Source organism: Lonchura striata, chromosome 3 (genome assembly GCF_046129695.1).
Source record: "Lonchura striata isolate bLonStr1 chromosome 3, bLonStr1.mat, whole genome shotgun sequence".
Lineage (NCBI taxonomy): Eukaryota > Metazoa > Chordata > Aves > Passeriformes > Estrildidae > Lonchura > Lonchura striata.
The window spans coordinates 41,314,606-41,335,880 of NC_134605.1; positions in this window are offsets into that span (position 1 = coordinate 41,314,606).

Here is a 21,275-nt window from a genome sequence, read left to right on the forward strand (position 1 = left end):
CAGCCGCTTCTCCTGCTCCGGGAGCCGGACAGAGCGGTAGCTTGTACGAGGGCGAAGAACGAAGCCGCAGAGCACCGGGCTTCTGCGCGCACCCTAAGGACTGCTAGAGGACCGTGGTGGCCGCTCGCCTGCCCCTTCAATTCCATTCTAGCATCCTTATGGAAGGTGTTCCAGGACAATTTTCCTGAGTTTTGAATTCGTCCTGATGCAGCCCCTCCTGGGAAACTCGTGCTCGTCCTCTGAGGCTCCGAGTGCAGAGACCTCGATGGCAACTGCAGAAATGAAGGGCTGCGTTGAGTTGTCGAGAAGCAAGAACATAGCCAGAGCCTTGTGTTTGGGAGTCAGCAGCTGCTGGACTTTTGCGATTGCTTTCACTGTGCACTGAATACCAGGACGGCATGTGCACGTTAAAACAACGAGCTGGGCAAGAGCAGGAAGCGAGCACGGGCATCAGAGAGCATCTGGCATCTTGCCCAGGAAAGGACAGTGTTTTTGGAGTGTGAGTAAAATCGTGTTCCTGGACAAGGGAGGCATAAGTGCACTGCGCTCCTAAGCTATCTCCCTGCGAGACACACTGCCAAAGCTTTTCGCTATGATGCAGTCTAGTGCAGACGCACACTACGGCACTCCGGAGCTGTCCGAAGCCAAGCGCCGGTGGCCGGCGTCTTTCGGCTGAAGCAGCGCTTCGGAGCGTACGGCTGTTGTGTGCGCGAAGCAGCCGCTTCTCCTGCTCCGGGAGCCGGACAGAGCGGTAGCTTGTACGAGGGCGAAGAACGAAGCCGCAGAGCACCGGGCTTCTGCGCGCACCCTAAGGACTGCTAGAGGACCGTGGTGGCCGCTCGCCTGCCCCTTCAATTCCATTCTAGCATCCTTATGGAAGGTGTTCCAGGACAATTTTCCTGAGTTTTGAATTCGTCCTGATGCAGCCCCTCCTGGGAAACTCGTGCTCGTCCTCTGAGTCTCCGAGTGCAGAGACCTCGATGGCAACTGCAGAAATGAAGGGCTGCGTTGAGTTGTCGAGAAGCAAGAACATAGACAGCGCCTTGTGTTTGGGAGTCAGCAGCTGCTGGACTTTTGCGATTGCTTTCACTGTGCACTGAATACCAGGACGGCATGTGCACGTTAAAACAACGAGCTGGGCAAGAGTAATCGAAAGATCACGGCCGTCAGAAAGCAGCTTATATATTGCCCTAAAAAGAGCATTGCTTTTGGAGTGTGCAGTAAAATCGTGTTTCTGGACAAGGGCGGCATAAGTGCGCTGCGCTCCTAAGCTATCTCCCTGCGAGACACACTGCCAAAGCTTTTCGCTATGATGCAGTCTAGTGCAGACGCACACTACGGCACTCCGGAGCTGTCCGAAGCCAAGCGCCGGTGGCCGGCGTCTTTCGGCTGAAGCAGCGCTTCGGAGCGTACGGCTGTTGTGTGCGCGAAGCAGCCGCTTCTCCTGCTCCGGGAGCCGGACAGAGCGGTAGCTTGTACGAGGGCGAAGAACGAAGCCGCAGGGAGACGACATTGTGTGCACAGCCTTGGCACTGCTAGAGGACGGTGACTAAAGCTCCCTGCCTGTTCAATGCACTGCTGGCATGTTTTCTTGAAGGTGTTCGGAGACAACTTTCCTGGGTTTTGACTTCGTTCTGATGCAGCCCCTCTTGGGAAATCTGTGCTCGTCCCCGGAAGATCGAGATGCAGATAACGCGATGGCAGGTGCCGAAATGAAGGACTCTGTTGAAGTGTCGAGAAGAAAGAACTTAGACAAGCGTGTTGTGTTTGGGAGTCAGCAGCTGCTGGACTTTTGCGATTGCTTTCTTTGTGCACTGAATGCCAAGAAGGCATGTGCACGTTAAAACAACGAGCTGAACATGAGCAGGAAGGGAGCACGGGCATCAGAGTGCATCTGGCATCTTGCCCTGGAAAGAGCACTGCTTTTGGAGTGTGCAGTAAAATCGTGTTTCTGGACAAGGGAGGCATAAGTGCGCTGCGCTCCTAAGCTATCTCCCTGCGAGACACACTGCCAAAGCTTTTCGCTATGATGCAGTCTAGTGCAGACGCACACTACGGCTCTCCGGAGCTGTCCGAAGCCAAGCGCCGGTGGCCGGCGTCTTTCGGCTGAAGCAGCGCTTCGGAGCGTACGGCTGTTGTGTGCGCGAAGCAGCCGCTTCTCCTGCTCCGGGAGCCGGACAGAGCGGTAGCTTGTACGAGGGCGAAGAACGAAGCCGCAGAGCACCGGGCTTCTGCGCGCACCCTAAGGACTGCTAGAGGACCGTGGTGGCCGCTCGCCTGCCCCTTCAATTCCATTCTAGCATCCTTATGGAAGGTGTTCCAGGACAATTTTCCTGAGTTTTGAATTCGTCCTGATGCAGCCCCTCCTGGGAAACTCGTGCTCGTCCTCTGAGGCTCCGAGTGCAGAGACCTCGATGGCAACTGCAGAAATGAAGGGCTGCGTTGAGTTGTCGAGAAGCAAGAACATAGACAGCGCCTTGTGTTTGGGAGTCAGCAGCTGCTGGACTTTTGCGATTGCTTTCACTGTGCACAGAATACCAGGACGGCATGTGCACGTTAAAACAACGAGCTGGGCAAGAGTAATCGAAAGATCACGGCCGTCAGAAAGCAGCTTATATATTGCCCTAAAAAGAGCACTGCTTTTGGAGTGTGCAGTAAAATCGTGTTTCTGGACAAGGGCGGCATAAGTGCGCTGCGCTCCTAAGCTATCTCCCTGCGAGACACACTGCCAAAGCTTTTCGCTATGATGCAGTCTAGTGCAGACGCACACTACGGCTCTCCGGAGCTGTCCGAAGCCAAGCGCCGGTGGCCGGCGTCTTTCGGCTGAAGCAGCGCTTCGGAGCGTACGGCTGTTGTGTGCGCGAAGCAGCCGCTTCTCCTGCTCCGGGAGCCGGACAGAGCGCTAGCTTGTACGAGGGCGAAGAACGAAGCCGCAGGGAGACGACATTGTGTGCACAGCCTTGGCACTGCTAGAGGACGGTGACTAAAGCTCCCTGCCTGTTCAATGCACTGCTGGCATGTTTTCTTGAAGGTGTTCGGAGACAACTTTCCTGGGTTTTGACTTCGTTCTGATGCAGCCCCTCTTGGGAAATCTGTGCTCGTCCCCGGAAGATCGAGATGCAGATAACGCGATGGCAGGTGCCGAAATGAAGGACTCTGTTGAAGTGTCGAGAAGAAAGAACTTAGACAAGCGTGTTGTGTTTGGGAGTCAGCAGCTGCTGGACTTTTGCGATTGCTTTCTTTGTGCACTGAATGCCAAGAAGGCATGTGCACGTTAAAACAAAGAGCTGGGCAAGAGCAGGAAGGGAGCACGGGCATCAGAGTGCATCTGGCATCTTGCCCTGGAAAGAGCACTGCTTTTGGAGTGTGCAGTAAAATCGTGTTTCTGGACAAGGGAGGCATAAGTGCGCTGCGCTCCTAAGCTATCTCCCTGCGAGACACACTGCCAAAGCTTTTCGCTATGATGCAGTCTAGTGCAGACGCACACTACGGCTCTCCGGAGCTGTCCGAAGCCAAGCGCCGGTGGCCGGCGTCTTTCGGCTGAAGCAGCGCTTCGGAGCGTACGGCTGTTGTGTGCGCGAAGCAGCCGCTTCTCCTGCTCCGGGAGCCGGACAGAGCGGTAGCTTGTACGAGGGCGAAGAACGAAGCCGCAGAGCACCGGGCTTCTGCGCGCACCCTAAGGACTGCTAGAGGACCGTGGTGGCCGCTCGCCTGCCCCTTCAATTCCATTCTAGCATCCTTATGGAAGGTGTTCCAGGACAATTTTCCTGAGTTTTGAATTCGTCCTGATGCAGCCCCTCCTGGGAAACTCGTGCTCGTCCTCTGAGGCTCCGAGTGCAGAGACCTCGATGGCAACTGCAGAAATGAAGGGCTGCGTTGAGTTGTCGAGAAGCAAGAACATAGACAGCGCCTTGTGTTTGGGAGTCAGCAGCTGCTGGACTTTTGCGATTGCTTTCACTGTGCACAGAATACCAGGACGGCATGTGCACGTTAAAACAACGAGCTGGGCAAGAGTAATCGAAAGATCACGGCCGTCAGAAAGCAGCTTATATATTGCCCTAAAAAGAGCACTGCTTTTGGAGTGTGCAGTAAAATCGTGTTTCTGGACAAGGGCGGCATAAGTGCGCTGCGCTCCTAAGCTATCTCCCTGCGAGACACACTGCCAAAGCTTTTCGCTATGATGCAGTCTAGTGCAGACGCACACTACGGCTCTCCGGAGCTGTCCGAAGCCAAGCGCCGGTGGCCGGCGTCTTTCGGCTGAAGCAGCGCTTCGGAGCGTACGGCTGTTGTGTGCGCGAAGCAGCCGCTTCTCCTGCTCCGGGAGCCGGACAGAGCGCTAGCTTGTACGAGGGCGAAGAACGAAGCCGCAGGGAGACGACATTGTGTGCACAGCCTTGGCACTGCTAGAGGACGGTGACTAAAGCTCCCTGCCTGTTCAATGCACTGCTGGCATGTTTTCTTGAAGGTGTTCGGAGACAACTTTCCTGGGTTTTGACTTCGTTCTGATGCAGCCCCTCTTGGGAAATCTGTGCTCGTCCCCGGAAGATCGAGATGCAGATAACGCGATGGCAGGTGCCGAAATGAAGGACTCTGTTGAAGTGTCGAGAAGAAAGAACTTAGACAAGCGTGTTGTGTTTGGGAGTCAGCAGCTGCTGGACTTTTGCGATTGCTTTCTTTGTGCACTGAATGCCAAGAAGGCATGTGCACGTTAAAACAAAGAGCTGGGCAAGAGCAGGAAGGGAGCACGGGCATCAGAGTGCATCTGGCATCTTGCCCTGGAAAGAGCACTGCTTTTGGAGTGTGCAGTAAAATCGTGTTTCTGGACAAGGGAGGCATAAGTGCGCTGCGCTCCTAAGCTATCTCCCTGCGAGACACACTGCCAAAGCTTTTCGCTATGATGCAGTCTAGTGCAGACGCACACTACGGCTCTCCGGAGCTGTCCGAAGCCAAGCGCCGGTGGCCGGCGTCTTTCGGCTGAAGCAGCGCTTCGGAGCGTACGGCTGTTGTGTGCGCGAAGCAGCCGCTTCTCCTGCTCCGGGAGCCGGACAGAGCGGTAGCTTGTACGAGGGCGAAGAACGAAGCCGCAGAGCACCGGGCTTCTGCGCGCACCCTAAGGACTGCTAGAGGACCGTGGTGGCCGCTCGCCTGCCCCTTCAATTCCATTCTAGCATCCTTATGGAAGGTGTTCCAGGACAATTTTCCTGAGTTTTGAATTCGTCCTGATGCAGCCCCTCCTGGGAAACTCGTGCTCGTCCTCTGAGGCTCCGAGTGCAGAGACCTCGATGGCAACTGCAGAAATGAAGGGCTGCGTTGAGTTGTCGAGAAGCAAGAACATAGACAGCGCCTTGTGTTTGGGAGTCAGCAGCTGCTGGACTTTTGCGATTGCTTTCACTGTGCACAGAATACCAGGACGGCATGTGCACGTTAAAACAACGAGCTGGGCAAGAGTAATCGAAAGATCACGGCCGTCAGAAAGCAGCTTATATATTGCCCTAAAAAGAGCACTGCTTTTGGAGTGTGCAGTAAAATCGTGTTTCTGGACAAGGGCGGCATAAGTGCGCTGCGCTCCTAAGCTATCTCCCTGCGAGACACACTGCCAAAGCTTTTCGCTATGATGCAGTCTAGTGCAGACGCACACTACGGCTCTCCGGAGCTGTCCGAAGCCAAGCGCCGGTGGCCGGCGTCTTTCGGCTGAAGCAGCGCTTCGGAGCGTACGGCTGTTGTGTGCGCGAAGCAGCCGCTTCTCCTGCTCCGGGAGCCGGACAGAGCGCTAGCTTGTACGAGGGCGAAGAACGAAGCCGCAGGGAGACGACATTGTGTGCACAGCCTTGGCACTGCTAGAGGACGGTGACTAAAGCTCCCTGCCTGTTCAATGCACTGCTGGCATGTTTTCTTGAAGGTGTTCGGAGACAACTTTCCTGGGTTTTGACTTCGTTCTGATGCAGCCCCTCTTGGGAAATCTGTGCTCGTCCCCGGAAGATCGAGATGCAGATAACGCGATGGCAGGTGCCGAAATGAAGGACTCTGTTGAAGTGTCGAGAAGAAAGAACTTAGACAAGCGTGTTGTGTTTGGGAGTCAGCAGCTGCTGGACTTTTGCGATTGCTTTCTTTGTGCACTGAATGCCAAGAAGGCATGTGCACGTTAAAACAAAGAGCTGGGCAAGAGCAGGAAGGGAGCACGGGCATCAGAGTGCATCTGGCATCTTGCCCTGGAAAGAGCACTGCTTTTGGAGTGTGCAGTAAAATCGTGTTTCTGGACAAGGGAGGCATAAGTGCGCTGCGCTCCTAAGCTATCTCCCTGCGAGACACACTGCCAAAGCTTTTCGCTATGATGCAGTCTAGTGCAGACGCACACTACGGCTCTCCGGAGCTGTCCGAAGCCAAGCGCCGGTGGCCGGCGTCTTTCGGCTGAAGCAGCGCTTCGGAGCGTACGGCTGTTGTGTGCGCGAAGCAGCCGCTTCTCCTGCTCCGGGAGCCGGACAGAGCGCTAGCTTGTACGAGGGCGAAGAACGAAGCCGCAGAGCACCGGGCTTCTGCGCGCACCCTAAGGACTGCTAGAGGACCGTGGTGGCCGCTCGCCTGCCCCTTCAATTCCATTCTAGCATCCTTATGGAAGGTGTTCCAGGACAATTTTCCTGAGTTTTGAATTCGTCCTGATGCAGCCCCTCCTGGGAAACTCGTGCTCGTCCTCTGAGGCTCCGAGTGCAGAGACCTCGATGGCAACTGCAGAAATGAAGGGCTGCGTTGAGTTGTCGAGAAGCAAGAACATAGCCAGAGCCTTGTGTTTGGGAGTCAGCAGCTGCTGGACTTTTGCGATTGCTTTCACTGTGCACTGAATACCAGGACGGCATGTGCACGTTAAAACAACGAGCTGGGCAAGAGCAGGAAGCGAGCACGGGCATCAGAGAGCATCTGGCATCTTGCCCAGGAAAGGACAGTGTTTTTGGAGTGTGAGTAAAATCGTGTTCCTGGACAAGGGAGGCATAAGTGCACTGCGCTCCTAAGCTATCTCCCTGCGAGACACACTGCCAAAGCTTTTCGCTATGATGCAGTCTAGTGCAGACGCACACTACGGCTCTCCGGAGCTGTCCGAAGCCAAGCGCCGGTGGCCGGCGTCTTTCGGCTGAAGCAGCGCTTCGGAGCGTACGGCTGTTGTGTGCGCGAAGCAGCCGCTTCTCCTGCTCCGGGAGCCGGACAGAGCGGTAGCTTGTACGAGGGCGAAGAACGAAGCCGCAGAGCACCGGGCTTCTGCGCGCACCCTAAGGACTGCTAGAGGACCGTGGTGGCCGCTCGCCTGCCCCTTCAATTCCATTCTAGCATCCTTATGGAAGGTGTTCCAGGACAATTTTCCTGAGTTTTGAATTCGTCCTGATGCAGCCCCTCCTGGGAAACTCGTGCTCGTCCTCTGAGTCTCCAAGTGCAGAGACCTCGATGGCAACTGCAGAAATGAAGGGCTGCGTTGAGTTGTCGAGAAGCAAGAACATAGACAGCGCCTTGTGTTTGGGAGTCAGCAGCTGCTGGACTTTTGCGATTGCTTTCACTGTGCACTGAATACCAGGACGGCATGTGCACGTTAAAACAACGAGCTGGGCAAGAGTAATCGAAAGATCACGGCCGTCAGAAAGCAGCTTATATATTGCCCTAAAAAGAGCATTGCTTTTGGAGTGTGCAGTAAAATCGTGTTTCTGGACAAAGGCGGCATAAGTGCGCTGCGCTCCTAAGCTATCTCCCTGCGAGACACACTGCCAAAGCTTTTCGCTATGATGCAGTCTAGTGCAGACGCACACTACGGCACTCCGGAGCTGTCCGAAGCCAAGCGCCGGTGGCCGGCGTCTTTCGGCTGAAGCAGCGCTTCGGAGCGTACGGCTGTTGTGTGCGCGAAGCAGCCGCTTCTCCTGCTCCGGGAGCCGGACAGAGCGCTAGCTTGTACGAGGGCGAAGAACGAAGCCGCAGGGAGACGACATTGTGTGCACAGCCTTGGCACTGCTAGAGGACGGTGACTAAAGCTCCCTGCCTGTTCAATGCACTGCTGGCATGTTTTCTTGAAGGTGTTCGGAGACAACTTTCCTGGGTTTTGACTTCGTTCTGATGCAGCCCCTCTTGGGAAATCTGTGCTCGTCCCCGGAAGATCGAGATGCAGATAACGCGATGGCAGGTGCCGAAATGAAGGACTCTGTTGAAGTGTCGAGAAGAAAGAACTTAGACAAGCGTGTTGTGTTTGGGAGTCAGCAGCTGCTGGACTTTTGCGATTGCTTTCTTTGTGCACTGAATGCCAAGAAGGCATGTGCACGTTAAAACAACGAGCTGAACATGAGCAGGAAGGGAGCACGGGCATCAGAGTGCATCTGGCATCTTGCCCTGGAAAGAGCACTGCTTTTGGAGTGTGCAGTAAAATCGTGTTCCTGGACAAGGGAGGCATAAGTGCGCTGCGCTCCTAAGCTATCTCCCTGCGAGACACACTGCCAAAGCTTTTCGCTATGATGCAGTCTAGTGCAGACGCACACTACGGCTCTCCGGAGCTGTCCGAAGCCAAGCGCCGGTGGCCGGCGTCTTTCGGCTGAAGCAGCGCTTCGGAGCGTACGGCTGTTGTGTGCGCGAAGCAGCCGCTTCTCCTGCTCCGGGAGCCGGACAGAGCGCTAGCTTGTACGAGGGCGAAGAACGAAGCCGCAGAGCACCGGGCTTCTGCGCGCACCCTAAGGACTGCTAGAGGACCGTGGTGGCCGCTCGCCTGCCCCTTCAATTCCATTCTAGCATCCTTATGGAAGGTGTTCCAGGACAATTTTCCTGAGTTTTGAATTCGTCCTGATGCAGCCCCTCCTGGGAAACTCGTGCTCGTCCTCTGAGTCTCCGAGTGCAGAGACCTCGATGGCAACTGCAGAAATGAAGGGCTGCGTTGAGTTGTCGAGAAGCAAGAACATAGCCAGCGCCTTGTGTTTGGGAGTCAGCAGCTGCTGGACTTTTGCGATTGCTTTCACTGTGCACAGAATACCAGGACGGCATGTGCACGTTAAAACAACGAGCTGGGCAAGAGCAGGAAGCGAGCACGGGCATCAGAGAGCATCTGGCATCTTGCCCAGGAAAGGACAGTGTTTTTGGAGTGTGAGTAAAATCGTGTTCCTGGACAAGGGAGGCATAAGTGCACTGCGCTCCTAAGCTATCTCCCTGCGAGACACACTGCCAAAGCTTTTCGCTATGATGCAGTCTAGTGCAGACGCACACTACGGCTCTCCGGAGCTGTCCGAAGCCAAGCGCCGGTGGCCGGCGTCTTTCGGCTGAAGCAGCGCTTCGGAGCGTACGGCTGTTGTGTGCGCGAAGCAGCCGCTTCTCCTGCTCCGGGAGCCGGACAGAGCGCTAGCTTGTACGAGGGCGAAGAACGAAGCCGCAGAGCACCGGGCTTCTGCGCGCACCCTAAGGACTGCTAGAGGACCGTGGTGGCCGCTCGCCTGCCCCTTCAATTCCATTCTAGCATCCTTATGGAAGGTGTTCCAGGACAATTTTCCTGAGTTTTGAATTCGTCCTGATGCAGCCCCTCCTGGGAAACTCGTGCTCATCCTCTGAGGCTCCGAGTGCAGAGACCTCGATGGCAACTGCAGAAATGAAGGGCTGCGTTGAGTTGTCGAGAAGCAAGAACATAGCCAGCGCCTTGTGTTTGGGAGTCAGCAGCTGCTGGACTTTTGCGATTGCTTTCACTGTGCACAGAATACCAGGACGGCATGTGCACGTTAAAACAACGAGCTGGGCAAGAGTAATCGAAAGATCACGGCCGTCAGAAAGCAGCTTATATATTGCCCTAAAAAGAGCACTGCTTTTGGAGTGTGCAGTAAAATCGTGTTTCTGGACAAGGGCGGCATAAGTGCGCTGCGCTCCTAAGCTATCTCCCTGCGAGACACACTGCCAAAGCTTTTCGCTATGATGCAGTCTAGTGCAGACGCACACTACGGCACTCCGGAGCTGTCCGAAGCCAAGCGCCGGTGGCCGGCGTCTTTCGGCTGAAGCAGCGCTTCGGAGCGTACGGCTGTTGTGTGCGCGAAGCAGCCGCTTCTCCTGCTCCGGGAGCCGGACAGAGCGCTAGCTTGTACGAGGGCGAAGAACGAAGCCGCAGGGAGACGACATTGTGTGCACAGCCTTGGCACTGCTAGAGGACGGTGACTAAAGCTCCCTGCCTGTTCAATGCACTGCTGGCATGTTTTCTTGAAGGTGTTCGGAGACAACTTTCCTGGGTTTTGACTTCGTTCTGATGCAGCCCCTCTTGGGAAATCTGTGCTCGTCCCCGGAAGATCGAGATGCAGATAACGCGATGGCAGGTGCCGAAATGAAGGACTCTGTTGAAGTGTCGAGAAGAAAGAACTTAGACAAGCGTGTTGTGTTTGGGAGTCAGCAGCTGCTGGACTTTTGCGATTGCTTTCTTTGTGCACTGAATGCCAAGAAGGCATGTGCACGTTAAAACAACGAGCTGAACATGAGCAGGAAGGGAGCACGGGCATCAGAGTGCATCTGGCATCTTGCCCTGGAAAGAGCACTGCTTTTGGAGTGTGCAGTAAAATCGTGTTTCTGGACAAGGGAGGCATAAGTGCGCTGCGCTCCTAAGCTATCTCCCTGCGAGACACACTGCCAAAGCTTTTCGCTATGATGCAGTCTAGTGCAGACGCACACTACGGCTCTCCGGAGCTGTCCGAAGCCAAGCGCCGGTGGCCGGCGTCTTTCGGCTGAAGCAGCGCTTCGGAGCGTACGGCTGTTGTGTGCGCGAAGCAGCCGCTTCTCCTGCTCCGGGAGCCGGACAGAGCGGTAGCTTGTACGAGGGCGAAGAACGAAGCCGCAGAGCACCGGGCTTCTGCGCGCACCCTAAGGACTGCTAGAGGACCGTGGTGGCCGCTCGCCTGCCCCTTCAATTCCATTCTAGCATCCTTATGGAAGGTGTTCCAGGACAATTTTCCTGAGTTTTGAATTCGTCCTGATGCAGCCCCTCCTGGGAAACTCGTGCTCGTCCTCTGAGGCTCCGAGTGCAGAGACCTCGATGGCAACTGCAGAAATGAAGGGCTGCGTTGAGTTGTCGAGAAGCAAGAACATAGCCAGAGCCTTGTGTTTGGGAGTCAGCAGCTGCTGGACTTTTGCGATTGCTTTCACTGTGCACTGAATACCAGGACGGCATGTGCACGTTAAAACAACGAGCTGGGCAAGAGCAGGAAGCGAGCACGGGCATCAGAGAGCATCTGGCATCTTGCCCAGGAAAGGACAGTGTTTTTGGAGTGTGAGTAAAATCGTGTTCCTGGACAAGGGAGGCATAAGTGCACTGCGCTCCTAAGCTATCTCCCTGCGAGACACACTGCCAAAGCTTTTCGCTATGATGCAGTCTAGTGCAGACGCACACTACGGCTCTCCGGAGCTGTCCGAAGCCAAGCGCCGGTGGCCGGCGTCTTTCGGCTGAAGCAGCGCTTCGGAGCGTACGGCTGTTGTGTGCGCGAAGCAGCCGCTTCTCCTGCTCCGGGAGCCGGACAGAGCGGTAGCTTGTACGAGGGCGAAGAACGAAGCCGCAGAGCACCGGGCTTCTGCGCGCACCCTAAGGACTGCTAGAGGACCGTGGTGGCCGCTCGCCTGCCCCTTCAATTCCATTCTAGCATCCTTATGGAAGGTGTTCCAGGACAATTTTCCTGAGTTTTGAATTCGTCCTGATGCAGCCCCTCCTGGGAAACTCGTGCTCGTCCTCTGAGTCTCCAAGTGCAGAGACCTCGATGGCAACTGCAGAAATGAAGGGCTGCGTTGAGTTGTCGAGAAGCAAGAACATAGACAGCGCCTTGTGTTTGGGAGTCAGCAGCTGCTGGACTTTTGCGATTGCTTTCACTGTGCACTGAATACCAGGACGGCATGTGCACGTTAAAACAACGAGCTGGGCAAGAGTAATCGAAAGATCACGGCCGTCAGAAAGCAGCTTATATATTGCCCTAAAAAGAGCATTGCTTTTGGAGTGTGCAGTAAAATCGTGTTTCTGGACAAAGGCGGCATAAGTGCGCTGCGCTCCTAAGCTATCTCCCTGCGAGACACACTGCCAAAGCTTTTCGCTATGATGCAGTCTAGTGCAGACGCACACTACGGCACTCCGGAGCTGTCCGAAGCCAAGCGCCGGTGGCCGGCGTCTTTCGGCTGAAGCAGCGCTTCGGAGCGTACGGCTGTTGTGTGCGCGAAGCAGCCGCTTCTCCTGCTCCGGGAGCCGGACAGAGCGCTAGCTTGTACGAGGGCGAAGAACGAAGCCGCAGGGAGACGACATTGTGTGCACAGCCTTGGCACTGCTAGAGGACGGTGACTAAAGCTCCCTGCCTGTTCAATGCACTGCTGGCATGTTTTCTTGAAGGTGTTCGGAGACAACTTTCCTGGGTTTTGACTTCGTTCTGATGCAGCCCCTCTTGGGAAATCTGTGCTCGTCCCCGGAAGATCGAGATGCAGATAACGCGATGGCAGGTGCCGAAATGAAGGACTCTGTTGAAGTGTCGAGAAGAAAGAACTTAGACAAGCGTGTTGTGTTTGGGAGTCAGCAGCTGCTGGACTTTTGCGATTGCTTTCTTTGTGCACTGAATGCCAAGAAGGCATGTGCACGTTAAAACAACGAGCTGAACATGAGCAGGAAGGGAGCACGGGCATCAGAGTGCATCTGGCATCTTGCCCTGGAAAGAGCACTGCTTTTGGAGTGTGCAGTAAAATCGTGTTCCTGGACAAGGGAGGCATAAGTGCGCTGCGCTCCTAAGCTATCTCCCTGCGAGACACACTGCCAAAGCTTTTCGCTATGATGCAGTCTAGTGCAGACGCACACTACGGCTCTCCGGAGCTGTCCGAAGCCAAGCGCCGGTGGCCGGCGTCTTTCGGCTGAAGCAGCGCTTCGGAGCGTACGGCTGTTGTGTGCGCGAAGCAGCCGCTTCTCCTGCTCCGGGAGCCGGACAGAGCGCTAGCTTGTACGAGGGCGAAGAACGAAGCCGCAGAGCACCGGGCTTCTGCGCGCACCCTAAGGACTGCTAGAGGACCGTGGTGGCCGCTCGCCTGCCCCTTCAATTCCATTCTAGCATCCTTATGGAAGGTGTTCCAGGACAATTTTCCTGAGTTTTGAATTCGTCCTGATGCAGCCCCTCCTGGGAAACTCGTGCTCGTCCTCTGAGTCTCCGAGTGCAGAGACCTCGATGGCAACTGCAGAAATGAAGGGCTGCGTTGAGTTGTCGAGAAGCAAGAACATAGCCAGCGCCTTGTGTTTGGGAGTCAGCAGCTGCTGGACTTTTGCGATTGCTTTCACTGTGCACAGAATACCAGGACGGCATGTGCACGTTAAAACAACGAGCTGGGCAAGAGCAGGAAGCGAGCACGGGCATCAGAGAGCATCTGGCATCTTGCCCAGGAAAGGACAGTGTTTTTGGAGTGTGAGTAAAATCGTGTTCCTGGACAAGGGAGGCATAAGTGCACTGCGCTCCTAAGCTATCTCCCTGCGAGACACACTGCCAAAGCTTTTCGCTATGATGCAGTCTAGTGCAGACGCACACTACGGCTCTCCGGAGCTGTCCGAAGCCAAGCGCCGGTGGCCGGCGTCTTTCGGCTGAAGCAGCGCTTCGGAGCGTACGGCTGTTGTGTGCGCGAAGCAGCCGCTTCTCCTGCTCCGGGAGCCGGACAGAGCGCTAGCTTGTACGAGGGCGAAGAACGAAGCCGCAGAGCACCGGGCTTCTGCGCGCACCCTAAGGACTGCTAGAGGACCGTGGTGGCCGCTCGCCTGCCCCTTCAATTCCATTCTAGCATCCTTATGGAAGGTGTTCCAGGACAATTTTCCTGAGTTTTGAATTCGTCCTGATGCAGCCCCTCCTGGGAAACTCGTGCTCATCCTCTGAGGCTCCGAGTGCAGAGACCTCGATGGCAACTGCAGAAATGAAGGGCTGCGTTGAGTTGTCGAGAAGCAAGAACATAGCCAGCGCCTTGTGTTTGGGAGTCAGCAGCTGCTGGACTTTTGCGATTGCTTTCACTGTGCACAGAATACCAGGACGGCATGTGCACGTTAAAACAACGAGCTGGGCAAGAGTAATCGAAAGATCACGGCCGTCAGAAAGCAGCTTATATATTGCCCTAAAAAGAGCACTGCTTTTGGAGTGTGCAGTAAAATCGTGTTTCTGGACAAGGGCGGCATAAGTGCGCTGCGCTCCTAAGCTATCTCCCTGCGAGACACACTGCCAAAGCTTTTCGCTATGATGCAGTCTAGTGCAGACGCACACTACGGCACTCCGGAGCTGTCCGAAGCCAAGCGCCGGTGGCCGGCGTCTTTCGGCTGAAGCAGCGCTTCGGAGCGTACGGCTGTTGTGTGCGCGAAGCAGCCGCTTCTCCTGCTCCGGGAGCCGGACAGAGCGCTAGCTTGTACGAGGGCGAAGAACGAAGCCGCAGGGAGACGACATTGTGTGCACAGCCTTGGCACTGCTAGAGGACGGTGACTAAAGCTCCCTGCCTGTTCAATGCACTGCTGGCATGTTTTCTTGAAGGTGTTCGGAGACAACTTTCCTGGGTTTTGACTTCGTTCTGATGCAGCCCCTCTTGGGAAATCTGTGCTCGTCCCCGGAAGATCGAGATGCAGATAACGCGATGGCAGGTGCCGAAATGAAGGACTCTGTTGAAGTGTCGAGAAGAAAGAACTTAGACAAGCGTGTTGTGTTTGGGAGTCAGCAGCTGCTGGACTTTTGCGATTGCTTTCTTTGTGCACTGAATGCCAAGAAGGCATGTGCACGTTAAAACAACGAGCTGAACATGAGCAGGAAGGGAGCACGGGCATCAGAGTGCATCTGGCATCTTGCCCTGGAAAGAGCACTGCTTTTGGAGTGTGCAGTAAAATCGTGTTTCTGGACAAGGGAGGCATAAGTGCGCTGCGCTCCTAAGCTATCTCCCTGCGAGACACACTGCCAAAGCTTTTCGCTATGATGCAGTCTAGTGCAGACGCACACTACGGCTCTCCGGAGCTGTCCGAAGCCAAGCGCCGGTGGCCGGCGTCTTTCGGCTGAAGCAGCGCTTCGGAGCGTACGGCTGTTGTGTGCGCGAAGCAGCCGCTTCTCCTGCTCCGGGAGCCGGACAGAGCGGTAGCTTGTACGAGGGCGAAGAACGAAGCCGCAGAGCACCGGGCTTCTGCGCGCACCCTAAGGACTGCTAGAGGACCGTGGTGGCCGCTCGCCTGCCCCTTCAATTCCATTCTAGCATCCTTATGGAAGGTGTTCCAGGACAATTTTCCTGAGTTTTGAATTCGTCCTGATGCAGCCCCTCCTGGGAAACTCGTGCTCGTCCTCTGAGGCTCCGAGTGCAGAGACCTCGATGGCAACTGCAGAAATGAAGGGCTGCGTTGAGTTGTCGAGAAGCAAGAACATAGCCAGAGCCTTGTGTTTGGGAGTCAGCAGCTGCTGGACTTTTGCGATTGCTTTCACTGTGCACTGAATACCAGGACGGCATGTGCACGTTAAAACAACGAGCTGGGCAAGAGCAGGAAGCGAGCACGGGCATCAGAGAGCATCTGGCATCTTGCCCAGGAAAGGACAGTGTTTTTGGAGTGTGAGTAAAATCGTGTTCCTGGACAAGGGAGGCATAAGTGCACTGCGCTCCTAAGCTATCTCCCTGCGAGACACACTGCCAAAGCTTTTCGCTATGATGCAGTCTAGTGCAGACGCACACTACGGCTCTCCGGAGCTGTCCGAAGCCAAGCGCCGGTGGCCGGCGTCTTTCGGCTGAAGCAGCGCTTCGGAGCGTACGGCTGTTGTGTGCGCGAAGCAGCCGCTTCTCCTGCTCCGGGAGCCGGACAGAGCGGTAGCTTGTACGAGGGCGAAGAACGAAGCCGCAGAGCACCGGGCTTCTGCGCGCACCCTAAGGACTGCTAGAGGACCGTGGTGGCCGCTCGCCTGCCCCTTCAATTCCATTCTAGCATCCTTATGGAAGGTGTTCCAGGACAATTTTCCTGAGTTTTGAATTCGTCCTGATGCAGCCCCTCCTGGGAAACTCGTGCTCGTCCTCTGAGTCTCCAAGTGCAGAGACCTCGATGGCAACTGCAGAAATGAAGGGCTGCGTTGAGTTGTCGAGAAGCAAGAACATAGACAGCGCCTTGTGTTTGGGAGTCAGCAGCTGCTGGACTTTTGCGATTGCTTTCACTGTGCACTGAATACCAGGACGGCATGTGCACGTTAAAACAACGAGCTGGGCAAGAGTAATCGAAAGATCACGGCCGTCAGAAAGCAGCTTATATATTGCCCTAAAAAGAGCATTGCTTTTGGAGTGTGCAGTAAAATCGTGTTTCTGGACAAAGGCGGCATAAGTGCGCTGCGCTCCTAAGCTATCTCCCTGCGAGACACACTGCCAAAGCTTTTCGCTATGATGCAGTCTAGTGCAGACGCACACTACGGCACTCCGGAGCTGTCCGAAGCCAAGCGCCGGTGGCCGGCGTCTTTCGGCTGAAGCAGCGCTTCGGAGCGTACGGCTGTTGTGTGCGCGAAGCAGCCGCTTCTCCTGCTCCGGGAGCCGGACAGAGCGCTAGCTTGTACGAGGGCGAAGAACGAAGCCGCAGGGAGACGACATTGTGTGCACAGCCTTGGCACTGCTAGAGGACGGTGACTAAAGCTCCCTGCCTGTTCAATGCACTGCTGGCATGTTTTCTTGAAGGTGTTCGGAGACAACTTTCCTGGGTTTTGACTTCGTTCTGATGCAGCCCCTCTTGGGAAATCTGTGCTCGTCCCCGGAAGATCGAGATGCAGATAACGCGATGGCAGGTGCCGAAATGAAGGACTCTGTTGAAGTGTCGAGAAGAAAGAACTTAGACAAGCGTGTTGTGTTTGGGAGTCAGCAGCTGCTGGACTTTTGCGATTGCTTTCTTTGTGCACTGAATGCCAAGAAGGCATGTGCACGTTAAAACAACGAGCTGGGCAAGAGCAGGAAGGGAGCACGGGCATCAGAGTGCATCTGGCATCTTGCCCTGGAAAGAGCACTGCTTTTGGAGTGTGCAGTAAAATCGTGTTTCTGGACAAGGGAGGCATAAGTGCGCTGCGCTCCTAAGCTATCTCCCTGCGAGACACACTGCCAAAGCTTTTCGCTATGATGCAGTCTAGTGCAGACGCACACTACGGCACTCCGGAGCTGTCCGAAGCCAAGCGCCGGTGGCCGGCGTCTTTCGGCTGAAGCAGCGCTTCGGAGCGTACGGCTGTTGTGTGCGCGAAGCAGCCGCTTCTCCTGCTCCGGGAGCCGGACAGAGCGCTAGCTTGTACGAGGGCGAAGAACGAAGCCGCAGAGCACCGGGCTTCTGCGCGCACCCTAAGGACTGCTAGAGGACCGTGGTGGCCGCTCGCCTGCCCCTTCAATTCCATTCTAGCATCCTTATGGAAGGTGTTCCAGGACAATTTTCCTGAGTTTTGAATTCGTCCTGATGCAGCCCCTCCTGGGAAACTCGTGCTCGTCCTCTGAGTCTCCGAGTGCAGAGACCTCGATGGCAACTGCAGAAATGAAGGGCTGCGTTGAGTTGTCGAGAAGCAAGAACATAGACAGCGCCTTGTGTTTGGGAGTCAGCAGCTGCTGGACTTTTGCGATTGCTTTCACTGTGCACAGAATACCAGGACGGCATGTGCACGTTAAAACAACGAGCTGGGCAAGAGCAGGAAGCGAGCACGGGCATCAGAGAGCATCTGGCATCTTGCCCAGGAAAGGACAGTGTTTTTGGAGTGTGAGTAAAATCGTGTTCCTGGACAAGGGAGGCATAAGTGCACTGCGCTCCTAAGCTATCTCCCTGCGAGACACACTGCCAAAGCTTTTCGCTATGATGCAGTCTAGTGCAGACGCACACTACGGCTCTCCGGAGCTGTCCGAAGCCAAGCGCCGGTGGCCGGCGTCTTTCGGCTGAAGCAGCGCTTCGGAGCGTACGGCTGTTGTGTGCGCGAAGCAGCCGCTTCTCCTGCTCCGGGAGCCGGACAGAGCGGTAGCTTGTACGAGGGCGAAGAACGAAGCCGCAGAGCACCGGGCTTCTGCGCGCACCCTAAGGACTGCTAGAGGACCGTGGTGGCCGCTCGCCTGCCCCTTCAATTCCATTCTAGCATCCTTATGGAAGGTGTTCCAGGACAATTTTCCTGAGTTTTGAATTCGTCCTGATGCAGCCCCTCCTGGGAAACTCGTGCTCGTCCTCTGAGGCTCCGAGTGCAGAGACCTCGATGGCAACTGCAGAAATGAAGGGCTGCGTTGAGTTGTCGAGAAGCAAGAACATAGCCAGCGCCTTGTGTTTGGGAGTCAGCAGCTGCTGGACTTTTGCGATTGTTTTCTTTGTGCACTGAATGCCAAGAAGGCATGTGCACGTTAAAACAAAGAGCTGGGCAAGAGCAGGAAGGGAGCACGGGCATCAGAGTGCATCTGGCATCTTGCCCTGGAAAGAGCACTGCTTTTGGAGTGTGCAGTAAAATCGTGTTTCTGGACAAGGGAGGCATAAGTGCGCTGCGCTCCTAAGCTATCTCCCTGCGAGACACACTGCCAAAGCTTTTCGCTATGATGCAGTCTAGTGCAGACGCACACTACGGCTCTCCGGAGCTGTCCGAAGCCAAGCGCCGGTGGCCGGCGTCTTTCGGCTGAAGCAGCGCTTCGGAGCGTACGGCTGTTGTGTGCGCGAAGCAGCCGCTTCTCCTGCTCCGGGAGCCGGACAGAGCGGTAGCTTGTACGAGGGCGAAGAACGAAGCCGCAGAGCACCGGGCTTCTGCGCGCACCCTAAGGACTGCTAGAGGACCGTGGTGGCCGCTCGCCTGCCCCTTCAATTCCATTCTAGCATCCTTATGGAAGGTGTTCCAGGACAATTTTCCTGAGTTTTGAATTCGTCCTGATGCAGCCCCTCCTGGGAAACTCGTGCTCGTCCTCTGAGGCTCCGAGTGCAGAGACCTCGATGGCAACTGCAGAAATGAAGGGCTGCGTTGAGTTGTCGAGAAGCAAGAACATAGCCAGAGCCTTGTGTTTGGGAGTCAGCAGCTGCTGGACTTTTGCGATTGCTTTCACTGTGCACTGAATACCAGGACGGCATGTGCACGTTAAAACAACGAGCTGGGCAAGAGCAGGAAGCGAGCACGGGCATCAGAGAGCATCTGGCATCTTGCCCAGGAAAGGACAGTGTTTTTGGAGTGTGAGTAAAATCGTGTTCCTGGACAAGGGAGGCATAAGTGCACTGCGCTCCTAAGCTATCTCCCTGCGAGACACACTGCCAAAGCTTTTCGCTATGATGCAGTCTAGTGCAGACGCACACTACGGCTCTCCGGAGCTGTCCGAAGCCAAGCGCCGGTGGCCGGCGTCTTTCGGCTGAAGCAGCGCTTCGGAGCGTACGGCTGTTGTGTGCGCGAAGCAGCCGCTTCTCCTGCTCCGGGAGCCGGACAGAGCGCTAGCTTGTACGAGGGCGAAGAACGAAGCCGCAGAGCACCGGGCTTCTGCGCGCACCCTAAGGACTGCTAGAGGACCGTGGTGGCCGCTCGCCTGCCCCTTCAATTCCATTCTAGCATCCTTATGGAAGGTGTTCCAGGACAATTTTCCTGAGTTTTGAATTCGTCCTGATGCAGCCCCTCCTGGGAAACTCGTGCTTGTCCTCTGAGTCTCCAAGTGCAGAGACCTCGATGGCAACTGCAGAAATGAAGGGCTGCGTTGAGTTGTCGAGAAGCAAGAACATAGCCAGCGCCTTGTGTTTGGGAGTCAGCAGCTGCTGGACTTTTGCGATTGCTTTCACTGTGCACTGAATACCAGGATGGCATGTGCACGTTAAAACAACGAGCTGGGCAAGAGTAATCGAAAGATCACGGCCGTCAGAAAGCAGCTTATATATTGCCCTAAAAAGAGCATTGCTTTTGGAGTGTGCAGTAAAATCGTGTTTCTGGACAAAGGCGGCATAAGTGCGCTGCGCTCCTAAGCTATCTCCCTGCGAGACACACTGCCAAAGCTTTTCGCTATGATGCAGTCTAGTGCAGACGCACACTACGGCACTCCGGAGCTGTCCGAAGCCAAGCGCCGGTGGCCGGCGTCTTTCGGCTGAAGCAGCGCTTCGGAGCGTACGGCTGTTGTGTGCGCGAAGCAGCCGCTTCTCCTGCTCCGGGAGCCGGACAGAGCGCTAGCTTGTACGAGGGCGAAGAACGAAGCCGCAGGGAGACGACATTGTGTGCACAGCCTTGGCACTGCTAGAGGACGGTGACTAAAGCTCCCTGCCTGTTCAATGCACTGCTGGCATGTTTTCTTGAAGGTGTTCGGAGACAACTTTCCTGGGTTTTGACTTCGTTCTGATGCAGCCCCTCTTGGGAAATCTGTGCTCGTCCCCGGAATATCGAGATGCAGATAACGCGATGGCAGGTGCCGAAATGAAGGACTCTGTTGAAGTGTCGAGAAGAAAGAACTTAGACAAGCGTGTTGTGTTTGGGAGTCAGCAGCTGCTGGACTTTTGCGATTGCTTTCTTTGTGCACTGAATGCCAAGAAGGCATGTGCACGTTAAAACAACGAGCTGAACATGAGCAGGAAGGGAGCACGGGCATCAGAGTGCATCTGGCATCTTGCCCTGGAAAGAGCACTGCTTTTGGAGTGTGCAGTAAAATCGTGTTCCTGGACAAGGGAGGCATAAGTGCGCTGCGCTCCTAAGCTATCTCCCTGCGAGACACACTGCCAAAGCTTTTCGCTATGATGCAGTCTAGTGCAGACGCACACTACGGCTCTCCGGAGCTGTCCGAAGCCAAGCGCCGGTGGCCGGCGTCTTTCGGCTGAAGCAGCGCTTCGGAGCGTACGGCTGTTGTGTGCGCGAAGCAGCCGCTTCTCCTGCTCCGGGAGCCGGACAGAGCGCTAGCTTGTACGAGGGCGAAGAACGAAGCCGCAGAGCACCGGGCTTCTGCGCGCACCCTAAGGACTGCTAGAGGACCGTGGTGGCCGCTCGCCTGCCCCTTCAATTCCATTCTAGCATCCTTATGGAAGGTGTTCCAGGACAATTTTCCTGAGTTTTGAATTCGTCCTGATGCAGCCCCTCCTGGGAAACTCGTGCTCGTCCTCTGAGGCTCCGAGTGCAGAGACCTCGATGGCAACTGCAGAAATGAAGGGCTGCGTTGAGTTGTCGAGAAGCAAGAACATAGCCAGCGCCTTGTGTTTGGGAGTCAGCAGCTGCTGGACTTTTGCGATTGCTTTCACTGTGCACAGAATACCAGGACGGCATGTGCACGTTAAAACAACGAGCTGGGCAAGAGCAGGAAGCGAGCACGGGCATCAGAGAGCATCTGGCATCTTGCCCAGGAAAGGACAGTGTTTTTGGAGT